At 37.3% G+C, this 20788-nt stretch overlaps 1 long non-coding RNA gene across 1 annotated transcript in view; it reads left to right on the top strand.

Annotated features, from left to right (window-relative positions):
* The first annotated feature begins 4158 nt into the window (after window positions 1-4158).
* LOC137228226 (uncharacterized) overlaps window positions 4159-20788 on the top strand; it is an 81200-nt gene continuing 64570 nt past the window's right edge. Inside the window, exon 1 of the long non-coding RNA XR_010945213.1 lies at window positions 4159-4274. This is a non-coding gene — a long non-coding RNA (uncharacterized lncRNA). The remainder of the gene's footprint in view (window positions 4275-20788) is intronic.

Below are 20788 nucleotides of genomic sequence, written 5' to 3'. Positions count from 1 at the left end.
ACAACTATAAAGGGTGATGAAAGTCTGAATGATGCAGTGGTAAATGGGACTGTTTCCTTAACTTCTCTTTCAGATTTTTCATCATTAGTGTATAGGAATGCAAGAGATTTCTGTGCGTTAATTTTCTATCCTGCTACTTTACCAAATTCATTGATCAGCTGTAGTAGTTTTCTGGTAGCATCTTTAGGATTCTCTATGTATAGTATCACGTCATCTGCAAACAGTGACAGCTTTACTTCTTCTTTTCCGATTTGGGTTCCTTTTATTTCTTTTTCTTCTCTGATTGCTGTGGCTAAAAATTCCAAAACTATGTTGAATAATAGTGGTGAGAGTGGGCAACCTTGTCTTGTTCTTGATCTTAGTGGAAATGGTTTCAGTTTTTCACCATTGAGGACGATGTTGGCTGTGGGTTTGTCATATATGGCCTTTATTATGTTGAGGAAAGTTCCCTCTATGCCTACTTTCTGGAGGGTTTTTATCATAAATGGGTGTTGAATTTTGTTGAAAGCTTTCTCGGCATCTATTGAATGGTCATATGGTTTTTCTTCGTCAATTTGTTAATATGGTTTATCACATCGATTGACTTGTGTATATTGAAGAAGCCTTGCATTCCTGGGATAAACCCCACTTGATGATGGTGTATGATCCTTTTAATGTGCTGTTGGATTCTGTTTGCTAGTATTTTGTTGAGGATTTTTGCATCTATGTTCATCAGTGATATTGGCCTGTAGTTTTCTTCCTTTGTGACATCTTTGTCTGGTTTTGGTATCAGGGTGATGGTGGCCTTGTAGAATGAGTTTCAGTGTTCCTCCCTCTGCTATATTTTGGAAGAGTTTGAGAAGGATTGGTGTTAGCTCTTCTCTAAATGTTTGATAGAATTCGCCTGTGAAACCATCTGGTCCTGGTCTTTTGTTTGTTGGAAGATTTTTAATCACAGTATCAATTTGAGTGCTTGTGATTGGTCTGTTTAAATTTTCTATTTCTTTCTGATTCAGTCTCAGAAGGTTGTGCTTTTCAAAGAATTTGTCCATTTCTTCCAGGTTGTCCATTTTATTATCACAGAATTGCTTGCAGTAATCTCTCATGATCCTTTGTATTTCTGCAGTATCAGTTGTTACTTCTTTTTCATTTCTAATTCTACTGATTTGAGTCTTGTCCCTTTTTTTTTGATGAGTCTGGCTAATGGTTTATCAATTTTGTTTATCTTCTCAAACAACCAGCTTTTAGTTTTATTGATCTTTGCTATTGTTTCCTTCATTTCCTTTTCATTTATTTCTGATCTGATCTTTATGATTTCTTTCCTTCTGCTAACTTTGGGATTTTTTTGTTCTTCTTTCTCTAATTGCTTTAGGTATAAGGTTAGGTTGTTTATTTAAGATGTTTCTTGTTTCTTGAGGTAGGGTTGTATTGCTATAAACGTAATACACTGATGAAAGAAATTAAAGGTGATACAAATAGATGGAGAGATATACCATGTTCTTGTACTGCAAGAATCAAAATTGTGAAAATGACTATATTACCCAAAGCAATCTACAAATTCAGTGCAATCCCTATCAAACTACCACTGGCATTTTTCACAGAACTGGAACAAAAAATTTCACAATTTGTATGGAAACACAAACGATCCCGAATAGCCAAAGCAATCCTGAGAAAGAAAAATGGAGCTGGAGGAATCAGGCTCCCGGACTTCAGACTAGGCTACAAAGCTACAGTAATCAAGACAGTATGGTACTGGCACAAAAACAGAAATATAGATCAATGGAACAGGATAGAAAGCCCAGAGATAAACCCACGCACATATGATCACCTTATTTTTGATAAGGGAGGCAAGAATATAATGGAGAAAAGACAGCATCTTCAATAAGTGGTGCTGGGAAAACTGGACAGCTACATGTGAAAGAATGAAATTAGAACACTCCCTAACACCACACAGAAAAATAAACTCACAAACCTTTTGGTTTCGAAAAGACAGCCCTCAGAATGGGAGAGAATATTTGCAAATGAAGAAACAGACAAAGGATTAATCTCCAAAATTTACAAGAAGCTTATGCACCTCCATATCAAAACATCAAACAACCCAATCCAAAATTGGGCAGAAGACCTAAATAGACGCTTCTCCAAAGAAAATATACAGATTGCCAAGAAACACATGAAAGGATGCTCAACATCACTAATCATTAGAGAAATGCAAATCAAAACTACAGTGAGGTATCACCTCCCACCTGTCAGAATAGCCATCATTAAAAAATCTACAAACAATAAATGCTGGAGAGGATGTGGAGAAAAGGGAACCCTCTTGCACTGTTGGTGGGAATGTAAATTGATACAGCCACTATGGAGAACAGTATGGAGTTTCCTTAAAAAACTCAAAATAGAACTACTATATGACCCAGCAATCCCACTACTGGGGATATACCCAGAGAAAACCATAATTCAAAAAGAGTCATGTACCACAGTGTTCATTGCATCTCTATTTACAATAACCAGGGCATGGAAGCAACCTAAGTGTCCATTGACAGATGAGTGGATAAAGAAGATGTGGCAAATATATACAATGGAATATTACTCAGCCATAAAAAGAAACGAAATTGAGTTATTTGTAGTGAGGTGGATGGACCTAGAGTCTGTCATACAGAGTGAAGTAAGTCAGAAAGAGAAAAACAAATACCATATACTAACACATATATATGGAATCTACAAAGAAAATAGTGGTTCTGAAGAACCTAGGGGCAGGACAGGAATAAAGACATAGGCATAGAGGATGGACTTGAGGAGACGGGGAGGGAGAAGGGTAAGCTGGCACGAAGTGAGAGAGTAGCATGGACATATATACACTACCAAACATAAAATAGATAGCTAGTGGGAAGCAGCTGCATAGCACAGGGAGATCAGCTCAGTGCTTTGTGACTACTTAGAGGGGTGGGATAGGGAGGGTGGGAGGGAGGCTCAAGAGGGAGGAGATATGGGGATATATGTATAGGTATAGCTGATTCACTTTGTTATACAACAGAAGCTAACAACATTGTAAAGCAATTATACTCCAATAAGCATGTTAAAAAAATAAGTAAAAACTTTTTAAAAAGGGATGAACTATTGATAGACACACCAAATTGAATGAACTTCAATGAAGTTACGCTGAGTGAAGAAAAGCAATCTCAAAAAAGATACAAAATGCATAATCCCATTTATGTAACAACTGTAAAATAACATAATTATAAACATGGAGAAACAGAATAGTGTGGCCAGAGGCTAGGGGTGGAGGTGGAGGGGACAGGAGAGTAGTGACTCTAAAGGGGTCAGACAAGGGAGTCTTGTGGTGACGATTCAATTGAGTTTCTTGATTGCTGTGTGGGTTATGCAAGGCTACACATGTGATAAAACTGTGTAGAGCTATAAACACACACACACAAATGGTACATGTATCACTCATGAAATCTCAATAAGGTCTATGAATCGTGCCCATATCAGTATTTTGATTTTGCTATTGAACTATAGTTGTATAACAAGTTAACACTGCGGTGAGGCTGAGGGAAGGGTAAGCAGGACTTCCTTGTACATTTGTTTGCAACTTCCTGTGAACCTCTGACTATTACAAAATATAAAGAAGAAAAGATAATTAAAAAAAATAAAATCTCTGCCTTCAAAGCTCCCTGATGCCAGCTTTGCATAGTAGTGATTCTGTGTGTACATGCATGCATGCATTGTGTGCGCCAGTAATTATGATACTTCTGTGGACTTTAGTCTTTGCTCAGAAACATGACTGTCATGCATATGAAAGGTGGGGTGACTGAGCAGATAAACTAATCCATTTCCTAGTTTTCACACAGCTTTACAATGGGGTATTTTCTTCTAAAGGGTTTAATAGGGTTGAGGGTCAAAAAATTTCAGAAGTTAAGTATGAGAGTGACAAATGATTATCTGCCTGAAATCTTCTCACTGCTTCTTCATCAGTTAAGGAATCCTGATTTCATTCCCAGTGGTAATGTTCCCATCCTGCACCTAAGTGTGGGCCTGTGATTTTTAATTATTAAGACATAGGTAGATTTAACCATTGTGAGGTGCTGTGTCAGAATCTAGGCATACTCTTCAAAGTGAGATGGCTTATTCTGAAAATGCCTCCTTTAGGGTCTGAATCCCTTTACCTTTCTTACTGCCTGCAGTGTGGATGTGATGTCTGGAGCTTCAGCAGCCATTATGAAGACACGCTTCAGCATAAGAATGGAAGCCATGTGTGGAGAGAACAGAGGAGACATGTAGGGGGAGCCTGGGTCCTGGTGAGTGTCTTGGTCCTGGGCCTACTCAGGATGCTCAGTCAATCTCTGTACTTTTTATTATTTTTTTTTAACGTGAAGGAATAACCATAAGCCACTGATTTGGGGATGGGGGGTGGTTTCTTCTTTTTAGCAGTCAAATCTAATCCCCAAATATATATCTTGAATAGGGAAAGACTTAATGATAAATGCAGGGAAGACCTTGGTCAGAGCGGGGAGGTAGGACATTTATGTAACATATTTGTGTGGCAATCTTGACACTCCTTTCAGTATTAGGACAGACCTCAGTAGTCTTCATTTCAGAGTTTTTCAAGTGATTAAAAAATATGTGTTCTTATACAAGGTTGCCTGACTGTTGAGAGCTTTTTGCTTTTGGCTACCTGTGTGTGTTTGTGTGTGTGTGCACAGCGGGCGGGGAGGGGACATAGATATGAGCTATTCTTACTCTCTGAGAGATGTACTATGGCAAATTATCAGACTACTTTTTTTGAAATATTTTATCATAAAATTAAAAACCTGCACTATGTTTCCTAAGGTCAGTTAAGAAACTACAGCGGAATGTGCAGGATTTACATACTGGCTTGCTCTTAGTTAGTTACGTTCACCAGTCGTTCCTCCCTCAGCTGAAATAGATGCTGAGTCCCAAAATAAAATTCAGTTGCAGACTTTTGTCTCACTATTAACTCTTCGTTCTGCTCTCGACTCGGATGGGTGTATGTGCACATGCTGAGGTTTGTATGACTTATCTATAACTGCTTTTGTCATAGGTGCTGCTTCTGCTTTAAATATATGTATTATGGGGCTTCCCTGGTGGCACAGTGGTTGAGAGTCCGCCTGCCAATGCAGGGGACACGGGTTCGTGCCCCGGTCCAGGAAGATCCCACGTGCCGCGAAGCGGCTGGGCCCGTGAGCCATGGCCGCTGGGCCTGCGCGTCCAGAGCCTGTGCTCCGCAACGGGAGAGGCTACAACAGTGAGAGGCCCGCGTACCGCAAAAAAAAAAAATATATATATATATGTATTACATATGTGTGTATATACATGCGTGCGTGTATGTACTTATGTACGTATGTTATGGCATATGTATATACGTACATGCACACATGGGGATGCTTCAAACATGACCAGATTGTATTTACATGGATATGTAAATCCCCTATATACAGTTACATATTTCTACCTCTCCAGACATTTTCTCTTATCCTATCAACACTCACCTTTACCTTAATGGTGCTGCAGTTTTCTCTCACAGTAAGCTTACCTTCTTGGTATCAGCTGATAAGTAAGGAGAAGGAAAACAGGATATTTAACTTTCCCAGTGCTTCCTACCGCTTTCTCTGTTCTGTAGCACTTAACTGTGATCTCACATGCTCTGTGTTTTATGTATTTCTCTTTTTTATTGCCGGCTTCTCTCACTAGATTATAAACCCTGTGGGGGAGCCAAGATTTCTTCTTTTGTTTACTGGTGTATTCCTAGCACCTAGGGTAATACCTGGTGCCTTGTAAGCATTAAGTAATATTTGTTGCACGAATGGATTAGTTCTAGTCAGTGGTAAAAAGAGTTACTAATGGAAAAGTCCTTTTAAAGAAATACCATTTTAGAGTTCAGTTCTATGAGCTGTTCAAATTTCCCATCTTAGCAAAGGCATCAGATAATAATACTTCAGAAGGAGGCCTCTTTCTCAGGGTAGATTCTTTTGGTTGTCCTTTACTTTTACTATTTCCCATGTCATTTGCGAGGGGACTATTATGTGCTTAAAAATCTAAGCTTCCAAATTATTTGGGGAATAATAAAGTGTAAAGGATATCTGAAAGAAACTACTATCAGAAAGAGGCCACTTCTAAAATGATACTATCTTTGACTATTTGAGGTGGAAGACACCTCGGCAGGAAATGATGACGATTCTACTGATAGGAAGCTGAGTGGCCCAAGGTAACTCAGAGCCTAGCTTTCCTACAAGGCACAAACGGGAAGCCAGCCAGCATCGCTGGAGCCCGAGACATGATTGTGGTCTCACGCTCGAGAATGCTACGACCTTGAGCAAATTACATAACACGACATAGCCTCAATGATGATGGTCTTACACATTATGGGGTAGATGTGAATAAAACATGAGAACGTTTAACAGCATTTGCTGTTATTCATCCCTCATGCTGTTTCCATTACACCTTTATGAGTGTTGGTTGCTAAGTATTTTCTCAGGTGAGATTAGGTGACTTTGTTGGGAGGAGTTGGCAGACACTTTGGCCCATTATGCATTGCTATCTGAAAAAGAATAAACCCTTTCAAAATATTGTTAGCTTTTCTATGCTTTAATTTTGGCTAATTGTAAACACACAAAATGGAATACTGTTCATTTTGATAATTAGCATTGCATATTCCTTTAGAATCATTTAGTATTTAACTGTACTACTGATGTATGGGGTCTTTTCACTATTTTTTTTTTTTTTTTTTTTTGCGGTACGCGGGTCTCTCACTGCTGTGGCCTCTCCCGTTGTGGAGCACAGGCTCCAGACGCGCAGGCTCAGCTGCCACGGCTCACGGGCCCAGCCGCTCCGCGGCATGTGGGATCTTCCCGGACCCGGGCACGAACCCGTGTCCCCTGCATCGGCAGGCGGACTCTCAACCACTGCGCCACCAGGGAAGCCCCTCTTTTCACTATTTTGAAATGAGAAGGCTCTGTCTGGGACATAGTTCCATCCTGATAAAGGATACGAGTTACCTAAGCTATAGGACATAAGGACAAAGGCTGCATTCAATGTCTTTGCCCATAGAAATTTATCTTCTGAGCTCTTACATTTTACAAAATCCACAAAGTGTCTTGAGGTTAAGAATTTACTTTATTCGATGTACTTGGCCTTGGAGCCAAAGCTGTGAATGAATGTTTTTGAGCCCTTACGGACAGATTCTGCCACATGCTAAGAATGTAGAGATGGGGGGCGTAGTTTCTGCGCTCTCTGAGCTCAGAGCTTATTCAGGTGCCTGAGACATCGCAGGGCACGTGATGGGTCTTCTGACAGAGAGCTGACAGGAGCATGCAGCTGGACCCCTTACAGAGCAGCCCTGCTCCAGCCGGGCTCCCAGGAGGAAGTGGGTTTGTATAGGAGTGGATGTCCCACCATTGGAGGAGGAGAGGGTCCTATTTCAGGCAGTGAGGCCACATCAAGAAGAACAGGTGATGCACAGAGCAAGAGGAAGGAGGAGGGATCAAAACTGCTCAGAAGGGTGAAGTGCAGGAGAATGTGGCCCAGTGACACTGACAGCTGGGGTGGCAACTAAAACTGGCCCCTTTCCCTAAGCCTTTTTGAGACATCTGAAAGTGAGGGATTTCCTGCAAGAGCCTTCAAAATAGCCTCTCTGGGTGTTTACAGCAGAATTTCCAAGTTGTTTATTATATATGAATTATTGGGGGGTAGTGTTTTGTAGGATGGCATCCTAGAACTTAGAGAAGCAAGCTGCCTTCTCCACAACTCTGCTGGTCACGTATTTAGAAAGTTCATATAGGTTTAAAGGTATATTGTAATGAAAGGTAGACACTGAATTTTTAAGCCAAATTACTCAAGGATAAATAGAACATAAAACATGTAATTTATTTTTCTTATTCCCAGCTCACTGCTCCTAACACAAATATACTTCCTTGCTGTATTTCAGGTACCTTTTCGTAAACAATATTAAGTGTATTCTATCAGTTTATGTAGATACTATATCATCTTTAAAATTCAGTTTCACTCATCAAAAACTCTGAATATTTCCAAATTTCTGTTCATATCTAACATAGTATTCAAGCATAGTTACATTCCCAATGGATGAAATTCTTTTATCCATTCTAAGTTAGAATTTCTGAGCCTCTGGCATCCCCTGAATGGAGACCCAGATAGAAAATGGTTCCCCAGGAGTTTATCACATGAGGAAGGCTATAAGAGCAATTCTACTTACTGCTTTTTTCTGTCTTAAATTCCTTCTTCTGCTTCCATCACAGTAGTTTGTGTTTTCCTTCCCAACATACAGAAAATTCTTAAAAAATGTGCAGGTCACGCTCCCTCCATCACCTCAGTCTTCACGTTTAGTGCAAGATATTCATGACTGACCTCAATGTAACAGCAAAGAACAGAGTGATTTTTCATCAACTTGTTAATGATCACAGAGCTTTGCCTGTTCCAGCTGTTCATATTCTCTTACCAAGGCTCTTGTAGTTCAGACCTTTCATTTTTGGGTAAAGTCAGAGGTACCTAAGTAAGAACAAGGGCTGGCAGTTAACCAAAACCTTGTAGGATAAAGTAGCAAACCTTGACAGGGTTTAAAACATCTTTATATAAAACAATATAGACAAATCCGTGGCTTTTTATTGAAGTATAACTGCTTTACAATGTTGTATTCGTTTCTGCTGTACAATGAAGTGAAGCAGCTATATGTATACACATATCCCCTCCCTCCTGGGCCTCCCTCCCACCCCACCCCCCTTCCTGCCCATCTAGGTCACCACAGAGCGCCGAGCTGAGCTCCCTGTGCTATAGAGCAGGTTCCCACTAGATCTATTTTACGCACGGTTGTGTATATATGTCAATCCTAATCTCCCAAGTCATCCCACCCTCCCCTTCCCCTTTGTCCACATGTCCATTCTCTACGTCTACGTCTCTCTTCCTGCCCTGCAAATAGGTTCATCTGTACCATTTTTCTAGATTCCACATATATGTGTTAATATACAATATTTGTTTTTCTCTTTCTGACCTACTTCACTCTGTATGACAGACTTTAGGTCCATCCACATCTTTATAAATGACACAATTTCATTCCTTTTTATGGCTGAGTAATATTCCATTGTATATATGTACCACATCTTCTTTATCCATTCATCTGTTGTTGGACATTTAGGTTGTTTCCATATCCTGGCTATTGTAAATAGTGCTGCAAATGAACATTGGGGTACATGTGTCATTTTGAATTATGGTTTTCTCAGGGTATATGCCCAGTACTGGGATTGCTGTGTCATACGGTAGTTCTATTTTTAGTTTTTTAAGGAACCCCCATACCATTCTCCACAGTGGCTGTATTAATTAATATTCCCACTAACAGTGCAAGAGGGTTCCTTTTTCTCCACACTCTCTCTAGCATTCATTATTTTGTAGATTTTTTGATGATGGCCATTCTGACCAGTGTGAGGTGATACCTCATTGTAGCTTTGATTTGCATTTCTCTAATAATTAGTAATATTGAGCATATTTTCATGTTCCTGTGGGCCATCAGTATGTCTTCTTTGGAGATATGTCTATTTGGGTCTCCTGCCCATTTTTTGATTGGGTTGTTTGTTTTTTGATATTGAGCTCCGTGAACTGTTTATGTATTTTGGAGATTAATCCTTTGTCGATTGCTTCATTTGCAAATATTTCCTCCCATTCTGAGGGTTGTCTTTTCATCTTATTTATGGTTTCCTTAGCTGTACAAAAGCTTTTAAGTTAAATTAGGTCCCATTTGTTTATTTTTGTTTTTCATTACTCTAGGAGGTGGGTCAAAAAAGATCTTGATGTATTTTACGTCAAAGAATTAATCATAATTCCATGAAAAATTCTGATTTGGTCAAACATGTATTTTGATACCATGTCTCTGACATGAAAAATAAGCTTATAATTAGGTCAAAGCCATAATACTTGTTAAGCCAAGTGATTCTTGAAAATTGATGCAGATTATCTATAATGACCGTGTTTTGGGTCATTTCCTGGATATTAAAAAAAGTGTAGGGTTAGCTGCCCTCAACATTTTCATCCCTTAAGGTTATTTATTCCACAGAAGTGGTGTGAGTTGAGACGATCACTGCTTAATTAACACATTTTTCTAGATTGCTGATGTTTCCAGAATACAATGGTGTGTTTTGGAAACAGGAGATTTCATTTTTTATGGAGCACTGAAAGTAGTCATTTTGAAAGAAATCTTTCCTTCTGTGTGTGATGGAAGAAGGAATCTGTGAAAAGGGAGATTTGGTTGAGTTTTGCTCTGCGACATTCTCTTTCCTATGTTGTTTCTACAGAAGAAATGGCAGGATTGCTGTGTGTTGTGGACTGCAGCCACTTAGCTGCTTTCTTCAGCACAGACTTTCGTGTGTGACCACTTTTAGAGGTTTAATTTGAACAACTGCACTGCCCCTTAGAATTATGTTATTATTGTGGAAATGAAAATAGTACTCATGTAAATTCCTTGACATTCAGCTCCTCTTGGAAAAATGCAGATAACATGCTAAGTTTGGGGCTTGAGTCGGGTTACCCTGAGTTTTTAAAGGTGTTATCTGATATTTGTCTTTCTCTATCTGGCTTACGTCACTTGGTATGATAATCTCTAGGTCCATTCATGTTGTTGCAAATTACATTATTTCATTCTTTCTTCATGGATGGGTAATATTCCATTGTGTTTGTGCATGTGTGTGTCTTTGTGTGTGTGCGTATATATATATACCACATCTTCATTACCATTCATCTCTGTCCTTCATTACCATTCATCTCTGTCCCACCTCTGTCCATTACCATTCATCTCTGTGTTTGTGCATGTGTGTGTCTTTGTGTGTGTGCGTATATATATACCACATCTTCATTACCATTCATCTCTGTCCTTGGACATTTAGGTTGCTTCCACGTCTTGGCTATTGTAAGTAGTGCTGCAGTGAACACTGGGGTGCATGTATCTTTTCAAATTTTGGGTTTCTCCATATATATGCCCAGGAGTAGGATTGCAGAATAATATGTTAGCTCTATTTTTAGTTTTGTAAGGAACCTCCATTCTGTTCTCCGTAGTGGCTGCACCAGTTTACGTTCCCACCAACACTGTAGGAGGATTCTCTTTTCTCCACATCCTCTTCAGCATTTATTATTTGTAGTTTTTTAATGATGGCCACTTTGACCAGTGTGAGGTGATACCTTATTGTAGTTTTGACTTGCATTTCTCTAATTAGCGACGTTGAGCATCCTTTCATGTGCCTTTTGGCCATCTGTATGTCTTCCTTGGAGCAATGTTTATTTAGATCTTCTGCCCATTTTTGATTTTTTTTTTTTTTTGATGTTGAGCTGCATGAGCTGCTTGTGTGTTTTGGAGATTAATCCCTTTTTGGCCACATCATTTGCAAAAAAAAGAACAGGTCCTGCAAAATGAGAATACCATGCACCTCTGGAAGTCATTTCCTCAATACTAAAGAACATTTTTTTCATGCTTTCACAAATGTTCATTTTACTGAACATTTCCTTTGGTTAGATTATTTTCAGTGCATATCTACTTTTTATATCCAAGTACCCAAAGTCCTTTCTCTGTAACACACGGGCTGTCCTTGAAAACCTTGCTGGCGGGCATATCAGCTTCACAGGACAGCTTCCTCAAAAGGTGCCCTGAGCAGTTTAATTACATGTTCCTGTGAATCACGGGAAGTCAGCTCTTTTTTTAATTGTGGTCTAAATGCCATATAACATTATATTAGTTTCAGATGTACAACATAAAATTTGATATTTGTATATACTGTGAAATGACCACCACAGTAAGTCTAGTTACCATCTGTCACCAACCACAGTTACAAAATTTTTTTTCTTGTGATGAGAACTTTTAAGATCTACTCTCTTAGGAAGTTTCTAATATGCAATTCAGTATTATTAGCTATTGTCATCGTGCTCAGTATTACATCCCATGATTTACCTTTATAACTGGAAGTTTGTACCGTTTAACTCCCTTCACCTGTTTTTCCCACCCACCCACTACACACACTCTCTACCTTCGGGAGTTGTAAAACTTCACTAAAGGTAAAGCTCTGATATGCGTATGTTTCCCTTTCCTGGAAACTGTGTTAAAAAAAAAAAAAAAAACAGTTTACTGTAAGCTGTAAAATATTTGTTCTTACAGACTCATGGATTCATAGACAAAAATGAAAATAAATGAGGAAATTACAGGCTTTGTGTCTCTTCCTCCCAATATTCTTACCACTAACATCTGTTCTAATATCCAAAGATGACAGAGGAGCCTTTACATAAGTCTCATATCCATAGTATATACATATTATTCTTATTTCAGTGTTTGCTTTGTTTTAAGGTGGTACAGATCTTGATCTGTGAACAAAGGTAGAAGTCGGCAGCAGAATTAGGTGCCAAGTTCAGGACATTATAAACTGACTGATTATAAAACCTGTATTTCTAAACATCTGAGTTTCACGTATTAATGTATTTCATATTTGAAATGGATTTCAGAAATGTATTTACATTGTTTCCTATACCAAGGTAGTTCTACTTCTCTTTTTTCTTCTTTTCCCCTCTTTTCCCCTTTTATAAATAAAGACAAATTCTGTTATTGCTAAATCACAGTTGTCAGCTAAACCCATACAGACACACATACACAAGAAAGAAAGTTTTACACAGTTGGGGCCCATGTGCCCTGATGCTGTACAAAGGCACATTCAATACAGTATAGTCCATCAGACTATGGTCACTAATATGCATTCACAATTTTATCGACTTCCTGATACAATATTTTCAAAGAGCAGGCCATACATCCTTAATGTATATTGAAATGTCTTTTAAATTTTTGTCTTTGTCTTGGTGGCTATCAACAACTTTCACGTGAATGGCAGACGCTCCCCCAAACTCCCCTCTCTGCTCATCCATCCTCACTCCCTGAAATCCCAGCCTTTGGGATCTGTCCTTTCTTCCTATCCCCTTTCTGCTGATTTTGATCTCTCTTCAATCTCCTGGAGGAAATCTGGGTCATTTAAAATTTCTCTTTCTCTCTACCTGCTGTCTACATCTGTTTCACAAATACTCAGGAAACAAGCTGGCCAAGAAAATACTGTTATTTAGCAGGTGGGTGAGAGATTCAGTTTCTCAATTTTGTTCTCACCCCATAGTATTCCATTCAGTCCATATTCAAATCCACTCCTTAAAAATTTAGGAATCAAAAAAAGTCAACAACTATACGTGTAAACGGAATGTCTTAATGAAAACATTTCCCCTATTTTAAAAATTACTGAGTTAGGATTAATTTTTCACATTGATTCCACTTGGCCTCTTGACTACTAAGATAGTTTTATGAAAAGCCTTTGCTCTGTTCATCTTTAACGTTCTGATGCTTTTGGGAATTCTAGATTTAACATAGGAGGAAGCAGAAAAATGGTTAAGGTAAGAACACTTCACTAAATTAGTAGAAGTCGTCCCTTTATAAAGATTGGTGAGATCATTGAATGTTAACAGTGCCCCCCTCTGCATGTATGGTGTGAGCAACTTATCATTAACAGACCCATTTTCATATCATTTAACATACCCAGTCTCATTTTAATGAGATCAGTGTTCTATAGGATTGCTATAGAAAGACAATAAATGAAAAGGAGTATTTGCTAGGCTTGAGAAGCTACCTTAATTGAGAAACATTTAAGTGAGACATTGAAAAACATGAAAAATTCCTGCTAATAAAATGATGTGAGAAATAAGGTTAAGTTTAGTTGCATTTTGTCAAATTAATCTTTTTTTCCCCATTACAATCAATCTTTGGAACTTCCCAACATTCTTAAGATGTAAAAAAGCACAGCAACAATTTCTACCCTTTTGTATGCTGCACTGGTTTGGAATTAATAATAGCAATTGTTCTATTTTATGCAGCCTTCCATACAAATGATAAAATATTTTGAAGAAAATAATTCCTTCATAAAGTAGTAAACTGCAGAATACAAATCAGTGTTGAAAACATATTCACAGACCTTCAACAAGTCAATAAATCATTGGATGGGAAAAAAGAAAAGGAAGCCAGTTTTTGTGATGCTAATCAGTAGATATAAGATAGTAACATGACTTAAAATAATATGCTAAGTTTTTTCATCCTCAACTTCTCCCCAAGATGAGAACAACATATTATTAATCTATGGAGAAAAACACTACAAGTTTAATTTGGGGAATGAGTGTCTGCTCCTATTCTCTTTTAAACTATTATGTAGCTCTTTGGCCAGACATAAATCTGTCCGTGCATTATACACACGTGACTTGTAATGCCTGTCTTCACGGTTTGCTATTTTCTTTTCCTAGAATTCCCTTTCTCATCTCTACCTAATAGAAATGTACTCATCCCTCAAGATTCATGCTCAGTTACTACTTTTATAGTTTAATCCTACCATCTCTAATAAGGATCAACCTCTTTTGGATGACATGTCTTTATATTAGAAAAATGTTAACCTTTTACAAAATTATCTCTAAATGTAATTCAGTTCAACTAAAATCTATTTTTTGTATGTATATTATTGCTGATGTTTTGGGGTGGGTGGAAAATGGAAAATCATTTAATATCTTATAGAAGAATAAATGTGTGAATATTGTAAGTAATCGTCAAAGGAAACATTACTAAGTTGTATTTTGCCATACTGGACAAAATCAATGCAACAAAAAACCTGTTATAAATCATGATCAAGGCATTGTGGGGTTGTCATAGAAACACACAAATGCATCCGTTTCCAAGAGTACCACTGAAAAGATGGTAATGCATGGTAATGCATACTACACCTAACATTTGTTTTAGTTTCAATATTCTATGATATTGCAGAGGAATAGGAGAGAGGAATTTTGTGAAGAATTCAGCAATAAGTAACCCTGATTTTCTATTAAGTTTCATGCCTAATGCTAATATTTTTCCCATTTACTGATGGGAAAACTGAGGTTGAAGAGACCTCAGCAACCAGGAAGAAGCAGAGCAGGGATTCAGAGACAAGTTAAGGCTGGCTGAGTCCAAAACCAATTCCCCTCAATAAGTCTCATTCTCTTCTCTTTGGTTTTACTTACTTTTTTTCTTAACTATATCAAAACCAAGTCTCCTTTTCCCTGCTTTTGAAAATAACTTCCTAGTTAATATTTAAATATATTTGCACACTAAATTTTTCATTAATGTGTCAATATGATTACTTTTAGCTGTATAACAGAACACCCCAAAGTGGGTAGTTTAAGCCAAAAAAATGTCCTGTTACTTCTCACAATTGCATGGTGGACAAGGCTCAGCTGACGAGTTGTGGCTTGACGTCCCTCGTGTGCTGAGTCAGGTGGAGGCTGCCCGAGGGACCTCATTCACATGGTGGCAGCTGACGCTGCCTATGAGCAGGGGTCTCAGCCAGCGCTGCTGACCAGGGTCCACACATGGCCTCTCCTTGTGGTCTGCACTTCTCACAGCCTGGTGGCTGTTTTGAGATGTAACATCCCAAGAATGAGTGTCCAACAGGCCTAGCAGGTAACCGTAAGGTATTTCATGACTTGACTCTGCAATCTCAGATATTCACTTCGTAAGATTCTATGGTCAAGCAAGTCACTAAGACTAGCCTACTAGTCTTAAGGGAAGGGGGCTACACACATTTGTAAATAGTGGGAGACACCTATTATTCTCATTATTATTATTTGTTTCCTCCCTCCCACATCAGTGTAAACTCCCTTTTTCTGTGTGGCCCATTTTAACAATTGCATGTAGTCGTCTCTCTGTATGCGCTGGGGACTGGTTCCAGGAGCCCCTGCATATACCAAACTCCGTGGGTGCTCAAGTTCCTTATATAAAATGACATAGGCCCATAGGTACCCTCGTCTGTGGGATTTGATCCACAGGTGCTTGAATCCATGGTTACCAAACCTGTGAATACAGAGGGCCAGCTGTATGTTTATTGAAAAAAATCTGTGTGTAGTGGACCAGGCATTTCAAACCCATGTTGTTCATGGGTCAACTGTATTCCCTCCATGTTTCTACGCGTACTTCATAATCATAAAATTATATGCAGGTTACACACCCATTCAATATTTTATTTCATTTTAAAAGTACAGGTTTTAGATTATACTTCTACCTCTTCTATACTTAATTTTTATTGAATATTATTTCATAGAGATCCCTCTGAATCTTTTCCAGTTTTAATAGATACACTATAATCTACAATGTGGATGCGCTGTACTCTATAAACCACTTAATTATAAGTAGACATTCACTGTTTCCACTTTTTGCCATCATCTATATATGTGTGTGTATATATGTGTATATACATATATCTGTATATATATGTGTGTGTGTATGTGTGTATGTATATCGTATGAATGACAGGTAGATAATCAACTGGGACAAGTTTGTTGATTGTGCAGGTTAGATCTTATTTGATCAGTAGACTTATTGATTTTTTTTTTTTTTTTCGGTACGTGGGCCTCTCACTGTTGTGGCCTCTCCCGTGGCGGAGCACAGGCTCCGGACGCGCAGGCTCAGCGGCCATGGCTCACGGGCCCAGCCGCTCCGCGGCATGTGGGATCTTCCCGGATCAAGGCACGAACCCGTGTCCCCTGCATCGGCAGGCGGACTCTCAACCACTGTGCCACCAGGGAAGCCCCTTTTTGCCATTATTAATCATTTAATAGACATCCTAGTTAATATACTGTTTCATAACTTTTAAAAATTTAATTGAATTTATTTTTATTGGGGTGTAATCAACACATAACATTCTATTAGGTTTATGCGTACAAAATAATAATTTGATATATTTATATATTGCAAAATGATTACACCAATAAGTTCAGTTAACATTCCTCATCACACAGTTACAATTGTTTTTTCTTGTGATGAGAACTTTTAAAACTTATTTTAACTTTCAAATATACAATACAGTATTATTAACTATAGTCACTATGCTGTACATTACATCCCCCAGACTTTTTTATCTTATAGTAGAAGTTTGTACCTTTTTATCACCTTCACCCACTTTTTCTACTCCCCAACTCCCAAGTCTGGCAAACACCAGTCTATTCTCTCTACCTATGAGTTCTGTATTATTTTAGATTCCACATAGAAGTGAGATCATAAGGTATTTGTCTTTCTCTGACTTGTGTCACTTAGCATAATTCCCTCAAGGTCCATCCATGTTGTTGCAAATGGCAGAACTTCCTTTCTTTATTGCTGAATAATATTTCATTATATATGTGTGTGTATATGTATGTATATATATATATAGATGTGTATGTGTACATGTGTGTATATATGTATGTATGTATATGTGTTTGTGTGTGTGTATATATATATACACATACACACACACACACCCCCCACATCTTCTATTTCTATCCATCCATCCTGGAAACTTAGGTTGTTTCCGTGTCTTGGCTATTGTAAACAGTGCTGAAATCAATGAACATAGGGGTGCCTATATCTTTTGAGACAGATTAATTTTCCTTCAGGTAAATGTCTGGAAGTAAAATTGCTGGATCATGTGGCAGTTAAATTTTTAGTTTTTTGAAGTACCTCCATACTGTTTTACATAGTAGCTGCATCAATTTACATTCCTCCTAACAGAACACAAGTCTTCCCTCTTCTCCACATCCTCGGCAATACTTGTTATTTCTTGTCTTCTCCAGGATAGCCATCCTAACAGGTACGAGGTAATATTGTGGTTTTGATTTGCATTTCTGTGATGATTAGTGAAGTTGAGCACCTTTTCATATACCTGTTGGCCACTTTTATGTATTCTTTTGAGAAAAGTCTATGTAGCTGCTCTGCTTATTTTTAATCAAATTGTTCTTTTGCTGTTAAGTTGTATAAGTTCTTTATATACTGGTGATATATATGTATATAATATATAAATATATAATATATACACATATATTTATACTTATATAAATATATGTTTATATAAATAATATATACATATATGTCATATATAAAGGTAAATAAATATATAAATAAATACTATGTATAGATATGCAAAATATATTTTAAAAGCCAATATTTGGATATGCATATAGTCATGTATATAGTTGGGAAATATTTTCTCCCATTTTGTAGGTTGCCTTTTCATTCTGTTGATGGTTTACTTTGCTGTGCAGAAGTTTTAAGTTTGATAGTGTCCCAAATATTTATTTTTGCTTTTTTTGCCCTTGGTTTTGCTACCAGATTCAAAGAAACTATTTCCAGGATGGGATAAGTAGCTTACTGCCCATGGTTTTTTTTTTCTGGGAGTTTTATTGTTTCAGGTCATACATTCAAGAATTTATTCTATTTTGAGTTAATTTTTTTTTTTTTTTTTTTTTTTTTGCGGTACGCGGGCTTCTCACTGTTGCGGCCTCTCCCGCTGCGGAGCACAGGCTCCGGACGCGCAGGCTCAGTGGCCATGGCTCACGGGCCCAGCCACTCCGCGGCATGTGGGATCTTCCCGGACCCGGGCACGAACCCGTGTCCCCTGCATCCGCAGGCGGACTCTCAACCACTGCGCCACAAGGGAAGCTCCTTGAGTTAATTTTTGTGTATGATATAAGAAAGGGTTCTGGTTTCATTCTTTTGCATGGCTGTCCAATTTTCCAAACATAATTTGTTGAAGAGACTGTCCTTCCCCAATGCATATTCTTGGCTCTTTTGTTGTAATTTAATTGAGCATATATGTGTGTATTTATTTATGGGCTCTCTGTGTTCCACTGATCTATATGTCTGTTTTTACACCAAAAGCATACTGTTTTGATTACTATGGCTTTGTAATAATTTGAAATCAGTAAGCATGATGTCTCCAGCTTTCTTCCTCCTCAAGTTTGTTTTGGCTATTCAGGATCTTTTTTGGTTCCATATAAGTTTTAGGATATTTGTTGTAATTCTGTGAAAAATGCCATTGGAATTTTGATAGGGTTTGCTTTGAATCTCTAGATTGCTTTGGTTAGTATGAACATTTTAACAGTATTAATTCTTTCAATCCATGAACACAGACTCTCTTTCAATTTATTTGTGTTTTGTTTAATTTACTTCATCAATATCTAATAGTTTTCAGTGTACAGCTCATTCACCTCCTTAGTTAAATTTATTCCTTATATTTTATTCTTTCTGATGCACTTAAATAATTGTTTTCTTAATTCTCTTTCTGATAGTTCATTATCAGTGTCTAGAAGTGCAACAGATGTTTGTATATTGATTTTGTATCCTATACCTTTATTAAGTTCAGTTTTTTTTTCTAATTTCAGTTACTAATTCTAACAGTTTTTTTTTCTGGTAGACTCTTTAGGGTTTTCTGTAGATAATAACATTTTAATTACAAATAGAGACAGCTTTCCTTGTTCCTTATTTATTTATTGCTTTTTCTTGCTTAATTGTCCTGGCTAAGGCTTTTAGAACTGTGTTGAATTAAAGTGGTGAGACTGTCATTCTTATCTTGCTCTTGATCTTAGAGGAAAATCTTAGTTTTCACAATTGAGTATGACGTTAGCTATGGGCTTGTCATATATGGAGTTTATTATATTAAGGTGTGTTCCTACTGTACTCACTTTGTTAAGGGTTTTTATCATGATGCATTTTGAATGCTTTTTATGAATCTTTTGAAATGATCATATAATTTTGATCCTTCATTTTGTTAATGTAGTGCATCACAGTTTTTGATTTGTGGATGTTGAACCATCCTTGCATCCTTTGACTAAATCCCAATTGATCATGGTGTATGATCTTTTAAATGTTTAATTCGCTTCACTAAACTTTTGTTGAGAAGTTTTGCATCTATGTTCATTAGGGATATTGTCCTGTAATTTTTTTTTTCTTGTAGTGTCCTTGTCTGGTTTTGGTATCAGGGTAATGCTGTCCTCATATAATGAGTTTGCAAGTATTTCCTCTCATAATTTTTGGAAGAATTTGAGAAGAATTGGTGTCAATTCTTTAATGTTAGGTAGAATTCATCAGTGAAGGCATCTGGTTCTAGATTTTTTTTTGTTGGGAGGTTTTTGATTAATGATTTAATCTCTTTACTTTAGATTGGTCTGTTTAGATTTTTTATGTCTTCCTGATTCAGTTTGGTAAGTTGTATGTTTCTAGAAATTTATCCATTTCTTCTCAGTTGTCCAATTTATTAGCGTATAATTGTTCATAGCAGTCTTTTATGATTCTTTGTATTCCAGTGGTATCAATTAATATCACACCATTTATTTCTGATTTTATTTATGAGTTCTCTCTCCTTTTTTCTTGGTGAGTCTAATGTTTTGTCTATTCTGTTTATCATTTTTAAAAAGCAGCTCTTAGTTTTATTGATTTTTAAAATCATGTTTCTAGTCTCTGTTTCATTTTGTTCGTATACCTTGAGGTATAAAGTTAGGTTGTTTATTTGAACTCCTTGTTTCTTGAGGTAGGCATTTATCACTGTGAACTTCCCTCTTATAACTGATTTTGCTGCATCCCATAGGTTTTGGCATGTTTTATTTTCATTTTTACTTGTCTCAAGATATTTTTTGATTTCTCTTTTGATTTCTTCTTTGACTCATTGATTGTTCAGTACCATGTTGTTCAATCTCCACATATTTGTGGAATTTTCCAGTTTTCCCCTTATAAGAATCTTGTCTAATTTTAATAGACACATTTTATGGTATGGATGTACTTTATGGACCATTTACTATAAGAAAAAAATTCACTTTGTTGCCATTTTTATGATTATGAAGAATGATTTAATAAATATCCTAGTTAATATATTATTTCATAATAATTCCTTTCTAAGGGATAGATCCCTAAGAATGTATGAGGGCATTGATCTAAGTCTATCTATCTGTCTATCTA

Source organism: Pseudorca crassidens, chromosome 7 (assembly GCF_039906515.1).
Source record: "Pseudorca crassidens isolate mPseCra1 chromosome 7, mPseCra1.hap1, whole genome shotgun sequence".
NCBI lineage: Eukaryota > Metazoa > Chordata > Mammalia > Artiodactyla > Delphinidae > Pseudorca > Pseudorca crassidens.
Note: the sequence above shows the minus strand (reverse complement) of the source record. Positions and strands in the feature narration are given on the sequence as shown.